At 40.7% G+C, this 15,646-nt stretch overlaps 1 protein-coding gene across 9 annotated transcripts in view; it reads right to left on the bottom strand.

The window, feature by feature from the left end:
• The window catches only part of ARB2A (ARB2 cotranscriptional regulator A), a 472,110-nt gene that overhangs the window by 34,533 nt on the left and 421,931 nt on the right, over positions 1 to 15,646 (bottom strand). For 6 of the 9 annotated variants that reach the window (XM_051853991.2, XM_070056470.1, XM_070056472.1 and 3 more), the window contains one exon: positions 1 to 15,646. This exon is cut by the window's right edge and continues 31,599 nt beyond it. The exons of the other annotated variants lie outside the window; for them this stretch is intronic. The gene's annotated coding sequence lies outside the window, so the exon portion shown is untranslated. 9 annotated transcript variants of the gene reach the window in all.

The raw sequence follows: 15,646 nt of genomic DNA on the forward strand, positions 1-15,646 counted from the left end.
AAACTCTGTCTCTCAAATAAAAAAAAAAAAGAAAATTAATAAACACAAATGTTCACTCTACATATTTTCTGTTTTCCCAAATACGGACCAACACTATCCATAACAGTATACAGTAAATTTTTGAAATTTGTTGAGATGCAGATTTAGGCCCTTGCTTAAATCATTTATATTATAACAAAACAAATCCTTAGTTTGCGTGCACCTCTGTGTTTCAATAAGAGGTTACCTGAGGTAACCAGAGGTATCTGTCTGGTAGCTAAGGCTTCTGCAGGTCCTTTGTTTTTGCATGCTGTCCTCACTGTGGGCTAGGGTTGGTGGCCTTGCAGGCATCACATCTCAGTACGTGTGAGTGAAGGGTATGGACGATGAGCGTCTGTCTGTAGGGAGTGTGACTTCTATATGTCAGAGAGAGGACTGGGAATTGTACACAGGAGTAAGTTAATACTCCAATATCTGCAGATCTGAGATAAGATGAATTGAATAGCAACGCCACTAGACCACAGCTAACATCAAGCAATCTGCATCCTTTTGAATTTGTTAGATGTCTGCTACTATTCTCTGAAATGCTGTACTAGAAGTGGGAAACTGGGATACAGTTACTGTTGGCACAACCAGTGCATCAGGCTACCAGTCCAATGTTTGTAAGGAAGCTGGGTGTAACTTCCATGAAACCTTCCTGCCTTCCTTCTAGACACATTTAGTCTTACTGACATGTCCTGTACTTTGAAAGCAATCAACAGAAGATGTATTACCAAAAAATGGTTTTGATAATTAAGTCCCAATAAAGAGATGTTCAATTAAAAAAATTCAGGAACTTGTAGTCTAAACACAATGACATTCTGAAGAATACAGGTTGAGTGATAATCATATAAGAGCTCAGTTCATTTTAGTCCAAACATTTCCTGAATACATTGTATACAGAAGACGCTGCCAAGCAGCCAGCATGTAAAGAAAAACACGACACACATCTCATCTTTGACATTACAGCACCAATGTCCCTTGGAAGGATCCAACATTCACCTACCTTATTGCCAATTGTACTTTATGGTAAGTGGCATTAAAATGAAATTTCAATATGTTCTGAGAAGCTATATTTAGAAGCATAAATTCTGCCTATAATGAAAATGACATTACATTACTAACCTTCCAATTTTACCTACAGACTGCATTTTCTATTACACAGTTCCTTAGCACAGTGAACTAGCAGAGACTCTTCTGCTAAAAACAATAGTAACTATATTTGCTATGTAATTTGTATTGTTTTCTTTAAGACAATGGTTCCTATTTTTGGTATGTTTGGCAGTAAATGAATAGCTATTATCTACATTAGACAAGTACAAGGTTATCTACAACTCTTTATTCTGTGAGGGTTGAATGGCCTGCCATCAATAAGTTAGGCTTCTTAATGTTTCCAATGGAATATCAACTGCACTATCAGCTTGTCCAGTATCTTTCTTAGAACACAAGATATGGTCACTTAAGACTCTCATCAGAGATCTGAGCCTTGAGTTCTCTAACATTCAGCCCCTGCCCAAACTGTGGTTAAGACGATGATATTGAAGAGGTAAGTGTAAGGTACATTTAAATTATCCATTTCCTAAATGTCCCCATACTAAATTTAGAGTAAACTGTAATAAAAATCAGTGGGTCTCCTAAATGAGCCTGGAGTCATGATTTAATGTTGTTATAGGCTTTTACTGATCATGTGCATAATTAATATAGAGAGTGCTAACTGCATCTTACATAACACTTTGGTAGAAGATATGGTTTATAATGATTTTGGGGTCCATAATTTTTGGATACAAATCCATGGCATTTTATTTCAACCAGCTTTGTTTTCAAGGAGCTGACGATTTGGTGGTTAACAAAACAGATGTGGTCACTGCCTTCAATGAGTTTATATTCTAATGGAGGAAACAGATACTACATAAATCATCTCAAAAGTAACTGTTTATAAATAAATGTGGTGATTTATTTGATATTTATTGGAAGAAAAATATCTTTTCACATGAGTTATATAGTTTTGCTTTTCAAGTGAGGAAGCTATTGTTAGCCACTGGGAAGGCTTTGAGAAAAATTTTATGCTAAATTCATGTAATTATCATACCAGAGGCTGGTGGCCAATTATCTTTGTCTCTAAACAGTTTCTGTTCTTATAGAAAAAGCTTTATTTTGATGGTAATGTTTTAGTATGTCTTCTTTCCTGCAGGCTGACCAAAGGGAGTAAGGAAGGACAGGGCACTGGGAGGGGAGACTGAGATACACAGTACAGGAAAATAAAAAAAAATTATGTCTTCTTGAAGTTTTCCTTCACAATTACACTTGAAAACAAGAGAATTGTTCTGTATGTTCACTGTTGTATGAAACAGTATAACATTTTTGCAGAAGTTCCAACTCCAAAGTTCTTTCTCAACTCTGTGATGCTATTTAAAAATGAGGAGTTCAATTACCTTTAGCCCCATGACAGAAACAAGGGGCTGATGAAAATTCCATGAAGTACCATAGAATATGCTATGTTAAAAATATCAGAATTTCATAATCCTGTGAAACTCTACAGTACTTTAATGGTACTTCTAATAGTGCCTAACACTTGGAAGGGTTCCACAGTTTGGCTCCTATAAAGTGGTTTTTGACAGCAAATGTGCAGGAACCAGAATCCATTCTGAAACTTGAATCTAAGCCACTTAGACATCATGATGTTGCCCAAATGTGAAGTGGTTTCCATTGGCAATACCATAATATCTTCTCACTGAAGCAAGAAGCTGAGTTTGGAGGATGTTTAGCTACCAAAAGAAGCAGACATTATCTAAGTCTTGATCAGGAAGGCAGGAAAAAAATTTGAAAAAGACTTTCTGGCATTCATTCAGCCGAAAATGAAGAAATGAAGAAGCCAAATAAAGTTGACAGCTCCGAAGAGAGCCTGGAAACTGTGGTGCTCTGAAGACTTCATCACCATTGCCTTGCTCACTGATGCCAGGGCACACTTACTGAGTTTTCACCACGTGCAAAGCACCATGGCAGCAACTCTAGCTATACTGGTGCTGAAGGTCAAGGCCTCTCAATGTGGATGAAGGAGTCTCTTTTCTCCAAATATGTCCTAAGCAGGTGTAGCCACTCCCTGGTTCACTTATCTACATGCTTCCTCAGCATCTAACTACTCCTACTTTATCAAAACCCTTTTCATACTCCACCTCATTTCCCTGTAATTCTTTGTGCCTGGCATAGGGTTTTGAAGTCAGCAGATAATCAGTAAATATATATGCTTTGAGTGAGTGCAGTGTAAGGATTTTAAAATATAATTGTGAGATAGAATAGAGGTGTTTTTCTTGCAAGAAATCTTAACCCTTTATAATGTTCCTATCTTGTATAATGTCTAGCATATAAACGGTATTTTAAAAACAGTTGGCTAATCGATATCATGCAAACTCTATGAAGACATTTATAAATACTCACTATCTTTTAGATGCATCATTATACTGAATTATCATAGGGTATACATGTTATTATTGTCCCCCTTTTTTAGAGATACAGCTAAAATCTACAGGGATTAGGTACCTTGCTTAGTTAGCCAGATGCTAACATGTGGAGGCAGGACCTGAACCTCAGCAGTCTGACTGCAGATACTTTTTACTACCATAGTATACATATAAGGAGGATAAGAAATACTGCAAGGTAGTGTATGCTGAAGTTCAGCTGAATGGTGTACATAATACAACTTCTACCTTTAAAAGAAAGTGATTACTGGAGACTGAGCAGTTAGGGCAGCTTTACAAAGGAGGTGGAGCTTGAGGTAGGTTTTGAAAGAGAAGGAAGAATTAGCTATTGAGTAGGCAACAAGAGAAATGAACAGAGCAGCAGAAATGCTCATAGTTATTCGGAAAACAGTTGGACTTGTTTGGACAGAATGAGAATTCACGTAGAAAACCTAGATTAGAGACTTAGCAGGAACAAGAGTGTGAAGGACAAAAAAGTTTGGATTTCATTTTGTTTTGGTTTGTTTGCTTGTGTTTTACATAGAGAAAATGGTGTGAAATCTGCTTTTTAGGAAGAATGCAATAGTAGGTGAGAGATTACAGAGATCAGTTAGATGGATGTGAGAAAGGCTGGAATAACGTGGAGAGCAGTGTGTGAGTAGAAGGAATTTACCAAGAAAGGAAGAACCAATGAAACCGGCAGACTGCCAGCACGTTAGAGAGAGGGATTAGTCAGAGTTTGCCTCTGTGACACATGTGGATAATGTCACTGTCAAAAATGGGGATGTGCTAGGAGAGTTGGTCTTTGGAAGATTATTAAGCCTATAATTTAAAACACTCAATTCTTATAGGATAAAGCACTTATTAACTAAATCACTTAACAATGGTGTAGGCAGTAGTGATAAGTCAGGCATTAGAGACAGAACGGTGAGCAGGACTTTAGAGAAAAGAGGTATTATTCAAATTCAAATATATATATGTATTCAAATATATATATATATATGTGGGGGGGGGAGAGAGAGAGAGAGAGAGAGAGAGAGAGAGAAAGATGGATCCATCTTCCATCTACTGGTTCACTCCCCAATTGTCCACAATGGTTGGGGCTGGGCCAGGCAAAAGCCAGAAGCCAGGAACTCCATCTGAAATCTGCTACATGGTAGCAGGGACCCAAGCTCTTGGGCCATCTTCCACCGATCTCCCAGGTTCATTAGCAGGGAGCTGGATCAGAAGTGGAGCAACTGGGACTTGACCTGGCACTCTGTTTTGGGATGCCAGCATTCCAAGTGGTGGCTTCGCTTGCTGCCCCACAACACTGGCCCTTATTTTGATTTACTCTCCAGTCACAAGAAAATGAACATGCTCACAATAATGCATACCAGATTAATTTTACAATAGAGCTACATTGTAAAGTCTAATGACTCACCTTAAAATTTCAGTATAGAATTCAGTTCTTACATAAGAATCTTCTTGGGACCAGCACTGTGTTGCAGTGGGTTAAGCCAATGCCTGTGATTCAGGCATCGCTTATGAGCATGGTTCCAGTCCCAGTTGCTCCAGTTTTTTTTTTTTTATTTCTTCTTAATTAGAGGTTTATTTATGTATTCGAAAGGCAGAGTTACAGAGATAGGGAGAGGGAGAGCGATATCTTCTTGGTTCAATCCCCAAATGGTCACAACAGCTGGGCTGCTCCATTTCTGAACCATCTCCCTGTTAATGCGCCCGTGAAAGCAGCAGAGGATGGCCCAAATACTTGGACCCTCGTAACCCAGATGGGAGATCCTCATGGAGTTCCTGGCTTCTGGCTTCAGCCTGGCTTAGCCTTGGCCCTTTAGAAAATGCACTAGCAGATGGAAGATCTCTTTCTCTCTCTGTCTCTTCCTCTCTCTGTCACTCTGCCTTTCAAAAAATAAAACAAATCTTCGAAAAAGAGCTTCTTTCAGAGACAAACTATAAATTCATTTCAAGTATTAGGGGCTGAGTTAGCTGAGTGGGTCTCTTCCTATAAACAAAAGGGCCTGGTTGAAACAGATCACCCCACTGGATAAAAGTTAACTCAAAAGGAGATACTGTATTGAGTTCAGCTACCAAGGTAAATAAATTATTATATATAAAAACAAATCTGTTTGCTACTTTTAAATGTCTTTAATTGTCATAATTATAGCAAGCATATCTCAACACAGATGCATAAGATAAATTCTTAGGAAAATTGCCACAACTGTTGATACTTATACTCAAGTGTTATATTTGTATGCTAAATGCCATACACACATATATGAATGTATTTATACACACCCACACACCTAACTACATGTCTTCAGTAAGACATCAATTATACCAATGTACAAGCAGAATTTTATGACTTCCTTAAAATTCCTGAGTGCTAGGAGCACTGAGGCGATAATCCTCATTACGATTATTCACCCTCCCTCCCGAGGCCTTAGTGAGTAGAAAGATGGTCGACGGAGTTGAGCCAGCTTGCTCTCTGATAATGTCATCTTCTGAATTCACCTCACTGTCTTAATCTGTTTTGTGCTGCTGCAACAAAATACCTGAGGCCGGGTCCTTTATAAAGAGGGGAACTTCATTTCTCACAGCTCGGGAGGCTGAGGGGTCCACGATCGAGCCATGGGCAGGTTCCTGTCGGGGTGTGGGGGGGGCATCCTCCGGGGTGGGGGGTGGACTGCTGTCCCCCTATGGTGGAAGGCAGAGGGCAGGATGGAGGAACTCCCTCCATCAGTTTTAGAAGGCACCTACTGCCACTCAAAGGGGTCCCATCCTCATTGCCAGTTGCCTCCCCTAAGCCCCACCTCTCAGTAACACTACTCACAGCACCTGGGTTTTGGAGGGGACTCGTTCAGAACACAGCACCTGCACGCCGACTCCATCAGCCACTCTCCTGCAGCTTCCCTGCTTCCTGCCACTGCGCCTTCTCTGATCCCTCCCTGGCTGAAACCAAACCACACCTGACGCAGTCAATCAAGTGATCAATAACTAGGCTGTCACTGCCAAACTTCTCCTACAGGCTAAAATACGAATGTTTCTACTCGGATTATTCTGTATAGCTACCATTTGGGACTAAGGGGTATGGAAGCATTCTCTTTACCCTGGTTTAGCAGTTTCCCACGAGTTGTTTTTCTTTTTACGTGGGGCTAAGCTCAGTGAGTTATTTCAGTGTAGCGGAAGTTGAGAAAGAAAACAGGCCATCACAGCTGGCAGGGTGGGGTGGACACACAGGGGAAGACTTGTCTCAGGGCAGTTATTACCGCATTGTGGGACTGTCCCCCTTCCAGATCTCCGATGGCTTCAGTGGTGGAAGAAGAAGAAAGAGAAAAGGAGATGGAAGAGGGATATTCCCTTGCTATTCAGGCCTCTGTGACAATGAAAGGTAACTTACATGTAGGGGCCAGCACTGTGGCTTAAGGGCTAAAGCTACCACATGTAACGCCGGCATCCCATATGGGTGCTGGTTTGTGTTCTGGCTGCTACCCTTCCAATTGAGCTCCCTGCTAATGGCCTTGTAAAAGCAGCAGAAGATGGTCCAAAAGCTTGAGTACCTGCCACCCATGAGGGAGACCTGGATGAAGCTCCTGGCTCCTGGCTTTGGCCTGGCCCAGCCCCTGCTGTTGAAGCCATTTGGGGAGAAAACCAGCAGATGGAAGATCTGTCTCTCCCTCTCTCTGTAACTTTGTCTTTCAGATAAATAAAATAAATCTTTAAAAAAATTAGTAAAGTTAATACTGAGTCTGTGTGAAATGTTACACTTTAAAGAAAACCAAATGAGTCACAGAAGAATAGACTTTGCAATTTATATATCTAATTTCCACACGGTGCTCAGAGTTGCTACCCATTATCCAAAACAGCATTTTACATCTACCTTGATTGATAGGAGACGTTGCTAAGGTAGTACTCAGCAAACTTGGGTAACACTCAAGTTTGAAGGAGCTAAAACGTGAAGTAGAAGAAAGAGAAGGAGACAGCCCAGAGACAGAAATACTGACGACGGAAAAATGACGATACCCAGCCTGGACATCAAGGAAACCCAAGCCAATTTTTATTATTTAGAATGTGAGCTGATAAAATAAACAGGGGCCAGGTACATGGGGTGCTCTGTTACTATAGAAGCATTTTCTGCGTTGGAGTTTATTTTACAGAGAAACTGCAAATAAATAATGATAAGACATCATAGCGTGTCTGATAATCTGTGACAACAATTCCAATGCTGTCACTGCGGCCACCAGAGAAACCTGCACGTACTGAGCCCTGACCTACCGAGCCTTTTATCTGCATGTGTGCTCTCCACAGGCCAAGCAAATAAAGGCCAAGTGATAATTTACACATGAATCAACTTTCTCTGCAGAGACGTTTCTTTTCTCTGCTACTGAGGGAAAGGCAGTGAAGTCTAAGCTTGTCTCACTAGCAATCATACAAGTGAAACAGTGATTTGCAGGAAAATGGCAGATCAGGACAGGGAAGCTGTTTTGAATGCCTGATAAAAATGGCAGCCACAAAGGACTAGATGCATATTTAGTTTGAAAACAGGCCTGACAGTAACAATGAGCCTTTCTCCTATTCAAAACAGGTAGTGTCATACAAACTGCAACCCAGATACAATCCTGATAGGAGATTACACAAGATACCTGGGTAGGTATCTTTAAAGATTTCAGCCTCCATGTTAATAAATGCAGACTCAAGGATCCCCTTTCATCTCGACCTTATTCAGAGCACTCACAGTTCACATGAATGCCATACGGGCGGTACACTGCCCACTTTGATAATGAGAAGTAAAGCAGGATGATTTTTATAAAGGCTTGCTCGTGAAAAACTGGGTACACATTTTACACCATGGAACTTGTAAAGCAGAAAAGCAGGCACAGGCTGTATTCTTCTCTAACCAGAACCCCTTGTACTTTGCTCAACTTCTGGAAATTCATCAACATATCAAATACATAGTGCTATAGGTTTTTTTAAACAGACATACATGAACAATGCCTGTACTAGCTCATTTACCAGAGAAAAGATTTATGACTAAATTAGAGTTCATAGGCCATTCCAAAGATGATCCATGCAACTTCCTAAGTAATGACAGGTGCTAACCAAATCAACAAAACTATTTTTTACTCCCTTATTACTACCTCCATAGGCCACATTCTATAGAATATATGCATATATAGGATATAGCATATATGCCCCCTGGAATGCCTACCTTCCTACTCAAAAATGGATGTTCCTTACTTCCTTCCAATTTGGTTCAAACTCACTGTCAAGGTATGGAGACTCCTCAAAAACCTAGAAATGGATCTGCTGTATGATCCAGCCATCCCACTCCTGAGAATTTACCCAAAGGAAATGAAATCAGCATATGAAAGTTATCTGTACCTCCATGTTTATAGCCACTCAGTTTGAAATAGCTAAGCTAGGGAAACAACACAGATGTCCATTAACTGATGACTGGATAAAGAATATGTGGTATGTATACACTGTGGAATCCTATTTAGCCATAAAAAGAATGAAATCCTGTCTTTTGCAATGAAATGGAATCAACTGGAGATCATTATGCTTAGTGAAATAAGCCAGTCCTCAAACAGACAACTATCACATGTTTTCTCTGATCCTTGGTAGTTAATATATGGAGTACAAAAGCAAGAACAAAAATAAAAACAACCGTGTTAAGAGTGAAAACTGACATCCTACTATTTGATTATTGTTTATAGCACTTATCTATATTCCTGTGGAACAGTGGTTTTTCTGCTTTTTACTTTTGGACACTATATTTAGTTGAGCATTAAGCCTGTGATTATAAAATAAATTGAGAGTATGTTATTACAAAAATTAAAAGAAAAAGAAGAAAGGAAGGAAGGAGAAAGGAGAGAGGGAAAGGAGGGAAATATTACAATGTTCTTAGAAGTGTTTCTATGAAATCTGTTCTGTTATATTAATAATTACTTTACTTATAATAATTAATTTACTTTTTAAAATTAAAAAGTAAAAAAACCACCTCACTGTCCAAGAACATTTCCCTTAAAGTTTCACTTCAGGGTGGGGTATCTTGATATAGAATACTGTCAGCAAATGCTGACATGGACTCTCAACACAATGATAGATCAAGATCACAAAAGCAAATTTTATGCATGAATTGTAAATGTAAGAGATGTATATAATTTGTGGTTCATAAATGGAAATTATTAATTTTTATTTCTTTGGAGTCCAGACATGCATATGTAAACTCCAGATCACAATCCATATTTTGAGAAAATGCAGAAAATCAGAAGGTACAGCATTTAAGCCTTATCAGTACTTGGTGCTGAGCTGCAAATACAACATTTCTGGCAGTGAGCAGGTTCTCATCCTGCTCATTTCTCTCTGCCTTTTCATATAGGAGTTCCTTTTTAACACTTTCAACTGCATCCCTCTGTTCTGCCTTCCTCTTCAAGGCTGACACCCCTTATGACCCCCCTTGTCCTCTCAGTAGCTCCAATCATTTCCCACCTTTGCCACTTTAGTAGTTTTAGAAGTGAAAGTCAGTATTTTCCTTAAACTCTAAGCTTCCAGTGGGCATGAATCACACTGTCCACTTCTATATATCCACAACCTCATGGAGTGCCCAACACATGAGGGGGCTTACAATGTTAAAATACACATGGTTTTTCAAAACATCCATTTCCATGAAATTTTTGAAGACCCCTTGCATGTATGGATTCCAAAATATTTTGAACCAAAATAAACATATCTTTAATTCCGTTTCCTATAACTTTTTGAAGCATTCTCTTTGTGATATTCACTCTTGACAGATGCCTGCTGTTGAGAATTCTTTTTTTTTTTTTTTTTTTTTTGACAGGCAGAGTGGACAGTGAGAGAGAGAGAGAGAGAGAGAAAGGTCTTCCTTTTGCCGTTGGTTCACCCTCCAATGGCCGCTGCAGCCGGCGTGTTGTGGCCGGCGCACCGAGGTGATCTGAAGGCAGGAGCCAGGTGCTTCTCCTGGTCTCCCATGGGGTGCAGGGCCCATGCACTTGGGCCATCCTCCACTGCACTCTGGGGCCATAGCAGAGAGCTGGCCTGGAAGGGGGGCAACCGGGACAGAATTCGGCGTCCTGACCGGGACTAGAACCCGGTGTGCCGGCGCTGCTAGGCGGAGGATTAGCCTGTTGAGCCGCGGCGCCGGCCATTGAGAATTCTTAAGAATGCATTTTTCAAAGTCAAGCCATAATGCAGCTAGTGACATTCATTGGTTTATTGAGCCAGTTTATAGGTAAATTCATACCACAGATTTTGCACACTTAAAGTGAATTTCATTACTACTAGACAAGAAAGCTTCAATGTCATTCTTAGTGACTGTGAAGTTACAAAGCCTAGATGGAGGAGGAGTACAGAACACCTAAATCAGAGTGCTCATGATGTTGTACTTAATTTTATGCAATATTTCATAATCTCAGTCTCTCAACTTTTTTTTTTTTTTTTTTTTTGACAGGTAAAGTTATAGACAGTGAGAGAGACAGAGAGAAAGGTCTTCCTTCCGTTGGTTCACTCCCCAAATGGCCGCTACGGCCGGCACTGCGCTGATCCGAAGCCAGGAGCCAGGTGCTTTCTCCTGGTCTCCCATGCGGGTGCAGGGAGCACTCGGGCCATCCTCCACTGCCCTCCCAGGCCACAGCAGACAGCTGGACTGGAAGAGGGGCAACTGGGACTAGAACCCGGTGCCTATATGGGATGCTGGCGCTGCAGGTGGAGGATTAACCAAGTGAGCCACAGCACAGCCCCTCAACTTCTTTTTCTACTAGTATTTTTTTCCCTTGGTAATTAAAAGTTACTCTAATTTAAAAAGCAATGCAAAAATATTTTAAGTTATTGCCACTTTATTTTGAAGGCCAAAAGGACTATGATATGTAAAAGCAAAGCAGATGAGATGACAGTCCTCGTTTATTAGGATGACAAAAGAATGGGAACAGGACCTTGGCTGACAGAAGCTTTTATAAGGCAATGAGGACAAAGAAATCAGGAACTTTCCAAAATACCATACGGGCAGCCAGAGAAGAAAACGAAAATTGGAGCCAATTTCACCCAATGCATTAAGCTGCTGTTTAATTGCTTTCCCCCCCTGGTTTTGGTTTTTGAGTATTAACACCTCGAGATATTCCCCCAACTTCATCTCAGGCCGTATTTTGATCTTCTCCACTCTTACACTTTGATAACAACAGCTTCTTATCAAAGTCTTTTCTCCTTGTCTTATCATTCATCCACTTCCCTCCTTATTGATCATCAGACCATGAAAGAGACAATGGATGGCTTACTGGTCAATACAGAGTGCAGACATCCCTTCTACTTAGTCCACCGGGTCTGTCGATCTGCCATGGGGGAAACTGGCTGCTCAGGGAAGCAAGCTGATACCCACACAGAAATCTGTGATTCAAAATGTCTGAATAGGGATTTCGGAACTTTGCAAAGTACTTTCTGCAAAATATCTAAATGAAATTGATGGGGGCTATCACTTTAAAAGCCTGCCTTCTTTGCATTTTTGAAGTAAAATACCAAATTTGTCCCTTCCCAGTCTAGCTTTTCTTACGACAGCCACTCAGTCCTGATTTTCCTTCCCTACCACACACAAAATGAAAATAAAAACCAGTCTGTCAAAGCAGACAACCCGGCACCTAAGAAGTGCGCACAAATTAACAAAATGTTCAGCACACGCAGAAAAGTCCCCTCTTTCAAATGTGCTGGAATTCAGTGACTGACGGACAGAGTTTTCACACACCTGCATCAGAACACTAGATTAGATCTCAGTCCACAGGCTGAGAAGCTGTGCATCAGAACACTACAATGGTAACACTGCTGCCATGGAGGTGGAAGAATATCTGAGGTCACATCTTCTTCACGCTGACTGCCAGAACCAGGCTTGAAGGGCACTTTGGTCAAGTCTGAATGGGCTGACCAGAGAAAACCTATTTGCAATGGGCTACTCAGCCATTTAATAACACCAAGAGTTATCAGGGCTGGGCTGTGGCACAGTGGGTTAAACCACTGTTCTATGGTGCTGGCATCCCATATGAGCACTGGTTCGAGTACTGGTTGCTCCACTTCTGATCCAGCTCCCTGCTAATGCACCTGGGAAAGCAGCAAAAGACACTCCAAGTGCTTGGGTCTCCTGCATCTGTAGGGGATCTAGAAGGAGCTCTTGCCTCCTGGCTACTTAAAGAGAGGAGAGAGAGAGAGAGAGAGAGAGAGAGAGAGAAAATTTTCTATCTGTTAGTTTACTCCCCAAATGGCTGCAATGGCTGGGACTGGGCCAGACTGAAGCCAAGAGCCAGGAACTGTTTCTGGGTCTCCCACATAGGAGCAGGCCCCAAGGACTTTGGACATCTTCATTGCTTTTCCAAGCTATTAGCAGAGAGTTGGATTGGAAGAAGAGCAGCCAGAAGTTGATTTTCAAGTTATGTGCTCATTCTCATGTTGAAAAACCGCACAAACTGTAAAGTGGCTGCTTTGCATGCTTTGAATGAAGTCTGCATTGGTCAAAACGAGCTGACCTTGCGGGTTCATGTAGCCCATGTTAGTCAATGATGAGTCTTATATCCTGATCATACATGCTGTTAGAGCCCTACATTCTAATCAAGTAAATTTTAGGTTATGCTAAAAGTTTCACAAATTGGTGAAAGAGAATTTTTAAAGTCATGCATTTTCTAGTTTTTTTCTTTCTTACCCTAAAATCTCTCTTTGATCTCTAGACTATTTCCTTTAAACATAAAAAGAGAACATGAGTAAATGCCAATATTTATTTGGGTATTTCTTCCTAAACCGATTCCTATTCCAGACCAGCTCAGTAAATGACACTACCCAGACGTTCAGGCCAAAGATCGATGAGTCACCCTTCATCCTGCCATCCTCTCGCTTCCTGTATCTAAATGACCGGGTTGGACATTTCTTCCCCTCTCCACCTTACCACACTGTCCAAGCCACCATAATCTGCTGCCTAGGCTACTGCAACAGCTTCCTGGGTGGTCAGCTGGTTCCACTCTTTCTCTCCTACCAGTCCACATTCTCTATCAAACAGGGACTGTCACTCCCCAGCTCAAGTGGCCCATGGCACTTGCAACAAAGCTGAAACCTGGACTCCAGTTATCCATGCCCTTGCCTATCATCTCGTTGTTCTACATCCTTGAGCTGACCTGGCCTTCCACCTATTCAGTAAACAGGAGCACTCTTTTTGGGTAGGCCTAGAACAAAGAAGCAATTTGTGAGTCCTCAAGTCAGACATAAATTCAGGAGCCTTTCCCGAGGGCAAAGGAAATAGGCTCACTGTATTCAGGACCACGCATCATTCCTGGTATTTCTACTAAAAATGCCAATGTATCATTAAGTCTAGGAGAAAAGCAGCAGATTAGTTAAAGTCCCACAAAATACACAGGGACAGTGAAGAGCATGATTTCATTCTTTACATGTTGTATTTAGTTTTGCCTAATGAGTAACAGGAGATTACTAACATAATGTTTCTTGTACATTTCTGTACTTGGAAATGTCTAGACAGGGACTGACTCAAGAGTTGCTGTTACTCTGTTACGTACAAAAACGCACTGGTGAGTGTCCACTTAACAGTGCCAGGTTACTTCCATGGGCAATTTTACTGTTTAAAATAATTCTCTGTTTTTGTTCTCACTTGGGCTTGGCTGAAAGTGCTTCTGTTAGAAAGGGAAAATGATCTTAGAATAGGTTAGTTTGGCTCGTCACAGGAGGATCCGAACACCACTGTTCCAGGACTTCCATTGTGATACACAAAATGCTGACCCTGACTACATGCTAGCAATGATGAACTGTTTTCCTCATTAACGGCAGGCAACATAAACCCTTAAACAACACATTTTGCATAGATTCTGTCTGACAGAGCACTGGTAATTTCACACCTTCCAGGAACTTGAAGAAACCACATTAGTCTGAGAAAATAAACTGTTATATATGTCATAAGTATTATATCGATTGTTACTCAGTAAAAATTGCAAATAATGATTTTATTGTCAGTTTTGTAATAAATTAAAAAAGTTTAGGATGTAAAGAAGCAGAACAGAAACTTCAGCATTAAATTTTTTTGGTATGTGGAGTCAAGTATAAAGATGAAAATCTTAGTTAAAAAGTAATCTTGGATGATGAACTGAACTAATGTAGAATTTCAATGTTATTTGAGAATTTGTTCTAAGTGGTAAATAAGAGCTGGGACTTATGTTCTTAAAAAATCTTTATGTATGATCAAAACCAGTCCCAACACTTGATTAACAAAAAGTAGGATTTGCAACTCTAATAAGAAACTGAAAATGCCATCAGTTTTTATGTTATTAAAAATGAAACAAAATTTGACTTATAGAAAGAAATTTTGGATCTGTGGTACTTGTTTCTTTCCAGAAATTTTGAGATGACTTCTCAAATTTTCAAACAAGATCTTGTACTGAAAAAGAGGTTCAGAAAAATACCATGTTAATATACCGAGACCTTTTCATTTTTATACCGCATGGTTGGTCACTGATATAAATGATCATTTAGACTCAAATTTTTTATGTTAAAATTTTTATTGGGGCCAGTGCTGTGGCACAGCAGATTAAGCCACTGTCAGCAGCTCCAACATTCCATATGGGCATTGGTTGGAGTCTGGATGCTCCACTTCTGATCCAGCTCCCTGCTAATGCACCTGGGACAGCAGCAGAAGATGTCCCATCTCCTTGGGCCCCTGCACCCACATGGGAAACGTGGAAGAAGCTCCTGGCCTCAGCCACAGCAGTGGCAGCATTTTGGGGAGTGAGCCAGTGGATGGAAGATCTCTCTCTCTCTCTCTCGTTCTCGCTCTCGCTTCTTTGCTTTCTCTCTGTCTCTCTATAATTCTGACTTATAAATAAATCTTAAATTAAAAAAATTATTTTCATTTTATTTGAAAGGAGAAGTGGGGGTAGCAGGCAGAGAAAGAGAGAAATATCAATCTTCCATCTCTTGGTTTATTCCCCAAATGTACAACAGCCAGGGCTAGACCAGGCTGAAGCCAGGAACCTGGAACTCAATCGGGGCTCCTACGTGGATGGCAGGGATACAAATCCTTGCGCCATCATCTACTGCCTCCCATGGCACAGGAAACTGAATCAGAATCTGCTTCTGAGTGGTGTCGCTGGGATTTTGAACCAGACACTCCAACATGGGAAACAGGT

This window comes from Oryctolagus cuniculus, chromosome 14, assembly GCF_964237555.1.
Source record: "Oryctolagus cuniculus chromosome 14, mOryCun1.1, whole genome shotgun sequence".
In the NCBI taxonomy this organism is placed as follows: Eukaryota; Metazoa; Chordata; class Mammalia; order Lagomorpha; family Leporidae; genus Oryctolagus; species Oryctolagus cuniculus.